This window comes from Haemorhous mexicanus, chromosome 11, assembly GCF_027477595.1.
Source record: "Haemorhous mexicanus isolate bHaeMex1 chromosome 11, bHaeMex1.pri, whole genome shotgun sequence".
Taxonomy (NCBI): Eukaryota; Metazoa; Chordata; class Aves; order Passeriformes; family Fringillidae; genus Haemorhous; species Haemorhous mexicanus.
In genome coordinates, this window is record NC_082351.1 from 5,296,057 (window position 1) to 5,307,493 (window position 11,437).

The 11,437-nt window shown below is 43.1% G+C and overlaps 1 protein-coding gene across 1 annotated transcript in view; it reads right to left on the reverse strand.

The window, feature by feature from the left end:
* The window catches only part of PPARG (peroxisome proliferator activated receptor gamma), a 53,968-nt gene extending 44,032 nt beyond the window's left edge, over positions 1 to 9,936 (reverse strand). Inside the window, exon 1 of the mRNA XM_059856132.1 lies at positions 9,835 to 9,936. The gene's annotated coding sequence lies outside the window, so the exon portion shown is untranslated. The remainder of the gene's footprint in view (positions 1 to 9,834) is intronic.
* Between the last annotated feature and the right edge of the window lie 1,501 nt (positions 9,937 to 11,437).

An 11,437-nucleotide genomic window follows, 5' to 3' on the forward strand; every position in this document is an offset into this window, starting at 1 on the left:
TCTCCTACTCTGGAAATAATGAATTACATACTGGCACTTCAAAATCATCCCCAGCTTTTAGGATAATCCACATTCTCCATGGATGTAGAGGAAAACTCCCTTTTCACCAGATTTACTGCTCAGCACCAAAGGAAAGAAGGGAACCTGTTCTGAAGAATGGCTGTTAGAAGATGAAGGGAGGAAAACCCCATGGGCTCTGTCAGGAACTCTTCCCACTGCCACCCTCCCCTCTGCAGCGTATTTCCCAATTTTTTTCTCTGATTTAATTTCAGGAATTCTTACTCAGAGGATGTTTTCCTCTGTTTAAATGACACCCTGGAAGTAGACAGCAGTGCTATTTAGCACTTAGCCCACATTGTCTTTATTTCATTTCTTTCATTTCCATATTCATAGCTAAATGAGTGCTCTATCACACTGGCTGTTGTGAACTCCAGAGAATCCCTTTATTTCACAGAGTAACTGCCAGGTATAATTACTACATTCATCAGCCTTTCCTGGAGTAATTGTCAGGAAAGTGGCAACCATGCCTGCATCAATTCCTTCTTCCTCCTTGCTTTTTCCTGCTTGCCTTCCAGGACAATTAAAGCCTCTCTCTACTTTCTCTTCCTTTGTTCACCTCAGCCCTTTTCCTCCCTTTTTTTCTTCCCTTCAAAACTTTGGGGAGGAAAGGGAGAGATGGTCCAGCTGTTTTCACACCTAGCAATTTGTTGTGGGTTTGTTTTTTAAAAATTCATATTAACTTTTTTTAATTAAAAAAAAAATTAAAATTTTAATTTAAAAAAAAATTTTCAAATTAAAACTCTGCCAATATGTGAAGATGCCCAGTCCAGCTCTTTCACCAGTGCCAACACAAGAGTCACCCTAAGGGTCAGGCTGGAGCAGAAACTCAGAATTGCCACATGGTTTGTATGCTGTGCCTTCCTGTTCCTGGGGAGGGGAGGAGACAGGAATCTGCTGCCCAGCCTGCGTCAGAGGCACGCTCAGCACAGAAAATCGGGGCTAAGGAGGAGTTATTGTTATTCTGAACTCACCTCGGGCTGCAGCAACCCTCCTGCCTGCCCTGCTGTCCCCAGTGACAGGAAAGCTGTCACTTGTTGTTAGCAGATCAGACAGTTCCTGTTCTCTGAGGAGTCGTAAGTAAGGCTAGATTTGAAAAACAGAGCAAACTTGGGCAGAAAAAGAACAATGAGCAAGGATGCCAAAATACTGTGAAAGACCACGTTATGGCATTGTCAGCATATCTCAAACCAAGAAAAGCTGAAATTCTCATAAGAGACCAGAGAGAAGAATTCAAAATCAAGAAGGTTCCAACAATAAACTTTAGGCTTTGAGAAAGAAAGTCAAACATCTGTATTTTTTTAAAGAATTCCCCCGTTTTTAAATACTTTTCATTGGCAAAAATAATAAGGACTAAATAAATGCAGAAATCCAGCAGGCATAGCTAATCTGCCCGCTGTCTTCCTTTGAAATTTCCTTTAATTAATAAATTAATTAATTTCCTTTCCTGATATTCAGTGTGGACAGTTTCTTCCCATTTTCCCAACTCCCTGCTCTGCTGGGCCTCCAGAGTCCCACACTGGCCTTCGATCCCTGCCCTAATCCACCACTGCAATTAATCTAATCACACTGCACACCAGTAGGCTCCATTAAGATTAAAGATAATCTTGCTATTTCACAAGATTAAAAAAGCCAGAGCCAATCTTAACATCACACATTACTCCACCTATTCTGCATAAATTCTGTTTTATGAATATTAGAAAAGAGAAGGTAATATTGTTATCTTTTAAAAGCAGAATGGAGAAAATACAGAGCAGTTTTCTGGGCTTTTGTCTGATCTCTCACCTACTCGAAATTGGCACCAAAATGAAGAATGTCAAGAAGTGCACATGACTTCCACATCCTCAGTGTTACATCATGAAGGATGAAACAGCAGATTGTGTACAGCTCACAGTGTACAGCACAGCTGCTGTGCTGTGTGCAACTCTTCCCTTGCATAAAAAATGCCCTTCTCAACAAAACTGTGACTCATGAAAAAATTGACAGATACCAATGAAAAGAGTGATAGGCTCATTTCATAATGGGACCTGTCAGTGTGGACTCTGACATTCCCCTGCTAAGTGGGTTTTTATATAAATGGAGAATGTGGATCTTCCATATTCTATTTTTGGATTATGATTTTCATTGCCAATTTTTTTTTTCAAGAAGACATCTGCAAGAAAATATCTCTGCTGTAGGAAAAGTGGGTTCTTGGTGCTGAAGGGTTTCCCAGTACTCCAAGCACTGTCAAGAATTCCTGCCCACGCCAGCTGTGCTGTAATCACTATTTCTTAATAAATCAGTAATCCTGATCTAAGAAAATAATTCCTCAAATGTCATTACCTGTGTCAGAATGCAGCTTGCATAACCTGATGTGTTACCCTGTCTGAAAACCTGGAGCACTGCAAGGATTTCAAGTGTGGGTTTTATCCAAGGGCTTGGATCCCTGCAAAAAGCCCAACACTAAAGCAGATTTTGGGACATAGTAAATATCCTGGTGAAGTTGGCCACACCAGGGTCAGGCAGTGCCCAAAGGAAGCTGTGCAAGGAACCCTCTTGAGTTTCCTGTTCATCATGGCCTAATGTTCTGTGTCACAAAAACAATTCACCAGTTGGAGACAACTGGCGAGCTCACATCACAAATAATGCTCCAAGAGCTGGCAAAGCAGAGCTGGAATTTGCTTCCAGTAGCATTTATTAACTATAGTAATAAGACCAATAACAGCAACAACAATAATAACCCAGAGAAGCAAGGTAGGAACAGCCAGTTGAGCTTCCATCAGATTTTTAAAAATTATTTTGCCTTACTAATGAAAAATGCATTGAAACCGTTGGTAAAAAACCCTGAGCTTTTCAATGGAATTCTTGAATAATTTTTTTTTCCTATTTTAAATTCAAGACCTGAAACTTTTGTAGCACCAATTTGGAAACTTATTTTCTGCAGTCAAATGAACAACTCCTACTTAGATGAGATCTTTACTAAAGAATCCACTCCAGGCCAATTCAGCAATTCTGGCAATAGCTGTAATGCAAATGCAAAAACATCTAAACCAAATGCAGGAAAAGAAACCTTTTAAATGGTGCTTATTTCATTCAGACAGCTGATTTAATGTAAAACCCTTTTGTTTTAAATAAGGCTTAAAGTTTCATCTTGTTTATCATCTCAAACCAGCTTCAGCAACAGCTGGAAATTCTGAAAGTGAAAGCACATTTGCAGAATTTTTGTTTCCACATTCTCTAATCCTGTTCTAAGAAAAACGCAAAAAGTCTGCACCTCCATATGAGTACCCCCAAATATCCACCCATTTGTAAAACTCAATTTATATTGCCAATACCATGGGATATTTAAAAGAAATAAAACACTTGCCTGTTTTTCTTAGTGTTCCCAACAATTTCAAACCTCAAACACGTTATCATGCCCTGATGTACAAACAAGGCATCTCAGAAATGCAGTTTAAGTGCAAATGTTGGCATCTGGGAGTGACAACAGGGAAGAAAAACAGTGCAAGCCTTTGCAGAGCTTTAGTGACTCCATGGAATAAATCCATCCCCTATCACTGGTTAACTTCAGGGGGACTGGAGCATTCATCATTAAGTCAGTGCAAGAACTTTGTATTAGACATAATAACTGCTAGAAAGCAAATAAACATTATATTTTTTCCTAATCCTGAAGGGAATGAGACCCTCTGCTGCAGCCTCCTCAAAATTTCTCCCTGAATATGGTCCTGAACAAGTTTAGAGAATGCAGATAAACTCTGAGTAAATAAAGCAACCTTTTGCCCTCATGTACTTCTGTACTTGCTTATCTGTAGATTTCTCTGGGTGTAACTGAAAATAAAATTTAGGTTTCTTGCTTTTTTTACATTCATAGGTAGGATTCAAAATCAATCTAGCAATGTACCACATAATAACATGCTTCCACGAAGCTTAAAAACTGAGATTCAGCATAAAATACTGTAGCTGAAAAACTGAAATACCACTGTAGGGAACAGCAACTCCAAGGAAAACACATTCGAGATGGAAGGATAAACTCCCAGTTTTATTTACTGTAGACATAAAATGTCAGGACCCAAACCTATCATGAGGAAATATGTACATTATGAAAGGCAGTAAATAGAAGTGGCTGCATTTTTCCAAGAGCCCCCATATTAGATAGCACCACAAAGCACCAGGTCCAGGTAGCAAAACCTGTTTTTCTGACCACCCCTTCTAGAAGATCTTGGTGTGAGTGTTAAAGCCTGTAATTAACATTTTTCTTTCCATAGTTCCTTTTTTTGGTGGAACAATCTGAGTCTTTTGGTAGCCTGACATCTCTCTCACAGCACCATGGGCGAGCACTTAGCTCACAGCAATATTCAAACACTGCCCTTAGCGCAGGGAGTGAAAATGTTCCTCAGTCTGTTTGTACACTGATGGCACCTGAGTTCAAAGCCTCTCAAACTTCAGAATTGCTGCTACACGGCCACAAATACTAACAGCAGTTACACAACCTCTCTGTTCAATAAATCTAAACAAACACACAAGTACTATGGACTTCTCATGCAATATTATAACATAAAAATTCTCATTTTATGCAATGCACTGTAATCACGCATTGTGTAAAAAGTTTAAGACGAGATCATAACTCTGGGCAGGACTGCTCTGTGCAAATATGAAATTCTCTGCAAAGTAAATGCTGAAACTCGGAGGGAAACAAAGATGCAAGAAGAAAACTTCCACTGCTCTGCCTTACCCTATAAATTTTCCATACAGCTGAAAGTATGGCTGACGCAAATTACATATTTCGGATTTTATACACACAGGTGAGTTAGAGGAATTGGAGCTGGAGGTCTATAAAAAATTCTGGGATTCTGGCAAAAGGGAATCTAAAATATGTCCCAGTCTGATCTGTGATAAAGAGGAAAGACATCAATCCCCATGGAGCTCATGAAATTCCAGCAGCCCGTAAAGCAGCACGAAGTGGACTATTTTACAGTGGCATAATAATAGCTGTGAGAAGACCAAAAGTAGAACCCATGCCTAATCTGAAGTCTAGAATAAACTAAGACCAACTGCAACGTCTGCACCAAAATGTTGGCGTTTCACTTGGAGCTGAAATATGTTAAGAAATTGATCACATAAAAGGCAGATGAATATACTCCTCCTGTTACACTGGCATTTCTCACAAGTTTTAAAGAAACATATGTAGGACTTAAGCTATAATACATACTCATGGTTATTTAATTTCAGGCATTTAGTCTCACAGGGCAAGCAGCAATTCCTTTAGAGCCGGAGCCTCAATTTTGAGCACGCGAAACCCACAGCCACGCAGGAATCCAGCAGTAATTGCAAGGGAGCAAACTGCACAGAGGACTACACTTTTATCACTGCAAACCTTCTGAGACAGCACATCCACCACTGACCTCAAGGAAGCTGGGATTTTGATCTATTTTTTAGATTCTGTGCATCTTCCACCAAACCAAGAAGTTCCTTTGCTAGCGTGGAGTGTCCTGTGTGTTTTCTGTTGGGATATTACCACTATTTATTATCCTGGGTTATCAGAAATTACACAGAGCCTTTCAGCACTGCTGAGATTAGCAGGAAGCCATCCCTAACACAGTGTTAATCCCTTCCCTACACACACACATCCCCTACAAGCACGTCCAGAGCCCCGCACGGATGTTCACCCCACGCGGTGCTGGACCCACATCCCCGGAGCTGCGGCAGCTTTGTGTTTTGTAAATTGCTAATTATCAACCAGCAGAGTAGACTTTGGGATTCAGAGACTTGAATTCATAGACTTTGTCCTGAATGTGCAGCCTGCATGGCATGGAGGAGATCTGCTTAGTCATGAGGAAAGGGGGTGGCTTATGCAAGTCCACAGAGCATCTCCTGCTAGTCCATTCCAGAAATTCACAGCCACGCTCTGGAGCTGGTTCCTTCTCCTCCCCTGTCTAAGGGGGATATTCCCCTGGTTCCAGGGAAAGCTTAAAAACTGCCAAGTAAAGAAAAGAGGACACTGCTTAGAAGTTGAGGTGTTTTTTGCTGCAAATTTGGAGATTTATTACACAAACCCCTAACTGTTTCTTGTCATAATGCTAATTAGAATCTGTTACCATTGTCAGCATCATTTACTCTTGCAAGCATAAATGTACACACTGAAATTTTAAATTTCATTTTTTGCCTCAGTCTCACTCCTGCATTGTTTCTCCATTGCAAATGGGGAATTCTTTGCATTCTCATGTCCCAGATCACCCAGTATTGAGGACAGGGGCAATTATTCCATCTGAGTTAGAAGGTGGCCCCAGTCTTGACTAGGCTGCTCCGTACTACTGCAACACGGGTAATTAAAACTATCTATATAGTTCATGTATCACGAATTTTAATTGGGGAATGATGTAATTGTTTAGTTCAGTTCTATAGAGTGGTTTATGAGAGGGCAAACAGGCCAAATAATATAATGGAAGGTGTGGGTGGAGTGGGAGAAAAATGTGAACATCATCAAATTGACTTCAGTTCTGCGAAAGTTTCCGGATAGGAAGACTGCAGAATAAGCCTTGCTTCAATTTTTTTTTTTCCCCCTCTAAATTTAAAGAGCAAAACTCCACGACAGATTTATTATAATTTGCCCTGCAGTGTGAGGAGAGCTGACAACTTTGTAGCAGGAGGAAGGGGGAAGTGCATGCTGCAGCAGAAGAGCTGATGCTGAAGTAGAAACTTAATGTTTCCTATGGTTGCCACATTTATTTTCTCCTTCCTATTTCCTTATACCTGCAAGACCTGGGAGTATCCCAAGCCCACTCACCACAGGGCTGAGTACCAGGGTGATGATTTGCTTAGCACCAGCATTTTCTACATTGTCCCTGGAACCTGAGAGCAGCACCACTGGAAAAAGGTGGAGTACCCTACATTTAAAACAAAGCACAACTGGAAAAGCTCCCTTTGTGGAAAATAAAAAGTGGAAGGGGAAAGAGACAAAATAAAGAGAAAATGTTTATTATTTAACGAAGGAATCAATTGATGTTTCATATTCCTGAGAATCCGAAGACAAATCTTACGGCTTTTCCATTTTCCACCCTGCCTTGGAAAAGCCTCCACAGGGGAAAAAATGGGGGTGAGGAGGAGATTTTTTCCCCAAGTACTCTGTAAATGAAGTCCTTTAACTTGACCTGTTATTGGGAACCCCCAAGTTCTGTCTGAGGTGTGAGGAGTAGGACTGAGTACATCAATGTTCTCTGGCTTTGGATTGTTTCTAACTCTTCCTCTTGTTAGTTCACAAAAAAGTGACCTGACACACAAAGAACATTTGGCACAAAGTACCTGAAAACCAGATCCTGCTGTTAAAAAACTAGACACCATTATGGAAGTACAGAGTGGAATAATTAGCACTTATCACCTCATATCATGCTGGATTTAACAAACCTATTAGTGATTAAAAAATGAAACCAGCAGCAATAACTAATGGAAAGTATTGTATCCATGACTCCAAAAGACTCATGGAGAATTTGTAATTGTAGGATGATTCCTCTTGAGTAACTGCACTGGAAACTTTTACTGCGTGACAGAGAAGGACATGGGAACAATCCTCGTGAAAAAAGCTTGTAAAAGAAACTCAGATTCTGAATATCAAACACACACAATTAGTGATTCACAACCAGGCTATTAAAAAGGGCTAGGAAAGATCTTCACCTCCACTCTGAGCAGATTACATTTAAAAAAAACCTGAAGAGGGCCTCACCAATCAAGGTGAAAAAAGCATTAAGTTCACTTTTCATTATTTGGTCCGACTTTGTACTAGACAGAGTTTTCATTCTACTTTCAAATTTTTTTTGTTTTTACAATAAAATCCTTTTCAAGATTCGTTTTATTAGGCATTGCTATAAGGAGGAAATTACACTAAAAGTAATTGAAACAGTGCCTAAATTTATTTTATTGACTTAGAAATGGACTTATGGTTATTTAAAAAAGTCCACAAAAGAGTCAGATTCAGAAGCACTGTTGATAAGGGGTGCATTTATCAGTCCCACAAGGAAGGTTAAAAGGCGTAGCTTTGATATCCTTCAATTAAACTCTAATGTTTCACCGCCTTCGTTTCAGATTCGTTACATGAAACACAAATTTATATCAGGAAAAATATTAGTTGTATATTCCATATTATAATGGATGTTTCATTGAATGCTGATGTTAAATACATTGCATTATCCAGGAATTTGGCATTTCTAAGAAGCACAGACCATCTTAAGGCTGTTTAGAGTACAGAATCTCTGAACCACTACAAGTGAGTGAGATATTTTACAAAACTGATGCCTAAAAACATTCAAATTCAAAAGGTGTCTGTGTAAAAATACCTTTATATATTATATTTCTGATTGGTTATCATTCAAAGTCAGTGCCAACTATTTTTTTCAGCTTTCTCTCCCCTTGACAAGCCCATGCTTATATTGTGCCACATGCCTTAACACACTGCTAGGAGTGATTTCTTGTAATCTCATAATTAAATCTCTGAGCAATTTTTGCAGCAATTTTGTTTTTTGTGACAGCCAAAGTGAATAACGACGTCAAACACATCACTTGGTGCACCAGATTCTGATATCAACGAGAGCACACCATGAGAAACTTCTTTTCAGAGGAGAGCACTCAGTATCATATGTCACAATTGCTTGGTGTACGCTGGGAATTTTTGGTTAACTAGTAACAAATCATAGTAACCTTTTAAAAGGTAAATTACTTATTAAATGATAGATTAATTGCTACCAGAAAACTGATATTTTAAAATGGAACGTTATAACAGTGTTCTACAGCAAGAGCTTGTTCACAGATGGGACAGCCAGTCACAAACACAAATCCAAACCCCCCTGGTTATTTCAGGGGGAATTATAACTGATCCATCTGTTTTAAAGGAACCTAAACTCCACAGGACATCCAGAAATTGATAATTCCCTGAGCTTCTGATCACAAAAAATACCAGCCTTACATCACTGATATTAATAACGCATCCCTGTTAAGTCAGCATAGTATTGTCGTGTGTACACAGGGCCACAAAGTTACAACACCACAGGAACTTGCACTCTCTAGCTGCAGAATACCCTGGGGAGAAATGACACCAGGAAGATTACAAAACGCTCCTGCGAACCTGAGGCATGCCATCAAGACACAATATATTTCAACATAGCATCTCAGTTGTTGCAGGCTGTGAGAGGCTCCCCGACTTTCTGCGATTGGGAAATTGAAGGGCGAAAAAAAAAAAAAAAAGGAAAAAGAAAAGAGCTGTTCATTCATTACGAGAGCAGCCAGGTGAGCCCAGCACTGCCCTGGTGGCGCTTCCCCCACGGGCGGCAGGGATGGACGGCGCGCAGCGGATCCATCCATCCATCCATCCATCCGTCCATCCATCTATCCATCCATCCGCGCTGCCCATCACCACCTCACCTCAGCGGGGCGGGACATCGCCCCCGCGGCCCCGAGCATCCCCCGCTGCCGGCTGTGCCGGACCCGCTGCAGCACCATGGACACAGCGCCCGGGCTGCCCCGGCCGGAGCGCCGGGACCGCACCTGGAGCGCGGCCGGGGCGCTCCGGGCACCGCATCCCCTCCGCGGCTCCGCCTGCGCTCCGCTCTGCCCGCTCCGCGGGGCCCGCCCGGCCCGGCCGGCACACCGAGCATCCCCGGCGGCCCGGGGCTCCGCGCCCTGCCCGCCCCGAGCCCCCGCAGCCCCGCAGCCCCGGCGGCCCTGCCCGCACAGCCCGCGGTGCCCTCACGCCCCGCGGCGCCCTCAGCCCCGCGGCGCCCTCAGCCCCGCGCTGCCCGCGCCGCCCCTCACCTCGGGGCCGGTCCCCGCAGCCGCACGGAGCTGGCGCTGTCAGTTCTCAGCGGGAGAAGCTGTTCCCTTCCAGCGGGATAAACTCCCCCGCTCGGCCCGGCCTCCCGGGCAGGGCCCGCCTCCCCCCGGCGCCGCCTCCGCCGGCCCACGGCGAGCGGGGCTGGCAGCGAGCGGGGCCGGGCCGGGCCGGGCCGGGGATGGGGACGGGGATAGGAGCAGAGACGGGGACGGGGACGGGGATGGGGACTGGGAGCGGCCACAGGGATGGCGAAGAAGAGCGGGACGGGACAGGCAGCGGGCAGCGAGGAGGACGAGGAGGAGGAGGAGGAGGAGCGGCTCCTTCCTCGCTGTCCCCTCGGGCCGCCCGGCCCGGCCCGGCCCGCGCAGGGCAATCGGCCGCGTGTAGCCGAGGGCAGAGCGCGGCCCCGCAGCGCAGCTGGAGTTTGATCTCTGCTCCCTGTAATCTCCCGTAACTGAAAATTCACTTTTTCCGCCTGCCGGCTGCTTTCTCTTTTGCCTTGCCATTCTGCAGCCAGCTCCGCTCTGCGCTGCTCGGTTTGCTTTGGCTGGGTCGCCTCTCGTCAGGCTGTGTCCTGCTGTGACAGGAGTAAAGGCTTTTCTGACAAGGTTCTTAGCAGTAACGGAGGTAAAGCAAATTCTTTCTCACTTTTCTTTTTCTTTCTTTTTTTTTTTTTTTCGCTCGAGATAATCTCTGGGCGCTCTTCCCCCCCTGCCAGGAATGCAGAGCCGAGCGGTATAGGCTGTGCTCCGTACCTCTCCAGAGGCAGCAAGCCCCAACAAGCCTGTCACCTCCTCTATCTCAGCCTCTGAGGCTTTGAAAAAGAAGTTAGATGTGGAAAAAAAGGCATAAGATCAACAGGCTTTAGAGAGTCATCCTGGAACTCGAGGTGCCCCGGGATACAACAGTTTATCTTGAAAAACTCCTGATCCCTTGGACATCACTGGAAGGTTGAGAGGATCCCAATTTGCCTCATTATGGCTCTTAGTCATCAAGCGTTTTGAAAGAGAGCCCACATTTGCTTTATTATTTGTATACTGAAGGCAATTTATAGATTAGGGTTGAACACGTCAAAATACCTGGACTACCTACAGATACTAACTTTGCCTCCAGCCTTTTGTTTATGAGAACAATCTCTCTGTCTGCAGAGGCTTGAAGCCTTGTGTTAATTTTTATGAGAATTATCTGTCTATTTGTATAGGCTTGAGGTGTTACCTCTGCCTTGACAGATCAAGGATTTTTTTTTTTTCAATTCCTGCTTTTTCCCTTTCATCTGAATTGTTTTAGCCTTGGAAATGTGGAAATATTTTTTTTAAGTGGTTCTTTTTTACTGTTTGGGTTGGGTATTTTAAAAATTATTTTAACATACTGCAGTAATAACCTATTCCAGTAATACCCTGGCTCAGAATTAGAAGCCAGGTCCTGAAAACAAGTACAACAAACCCTCAGAATTACCATGGATGAACAAAGAGGCAAATGTGGGTAAAACAATCTTAACAAAGAGGTTTTAAATACCTCGGTTATTAATATTTCTACCACTTTACAGCAATAGCTGAGGTAGAGTTTCAATAGAGAGTTAAAAGG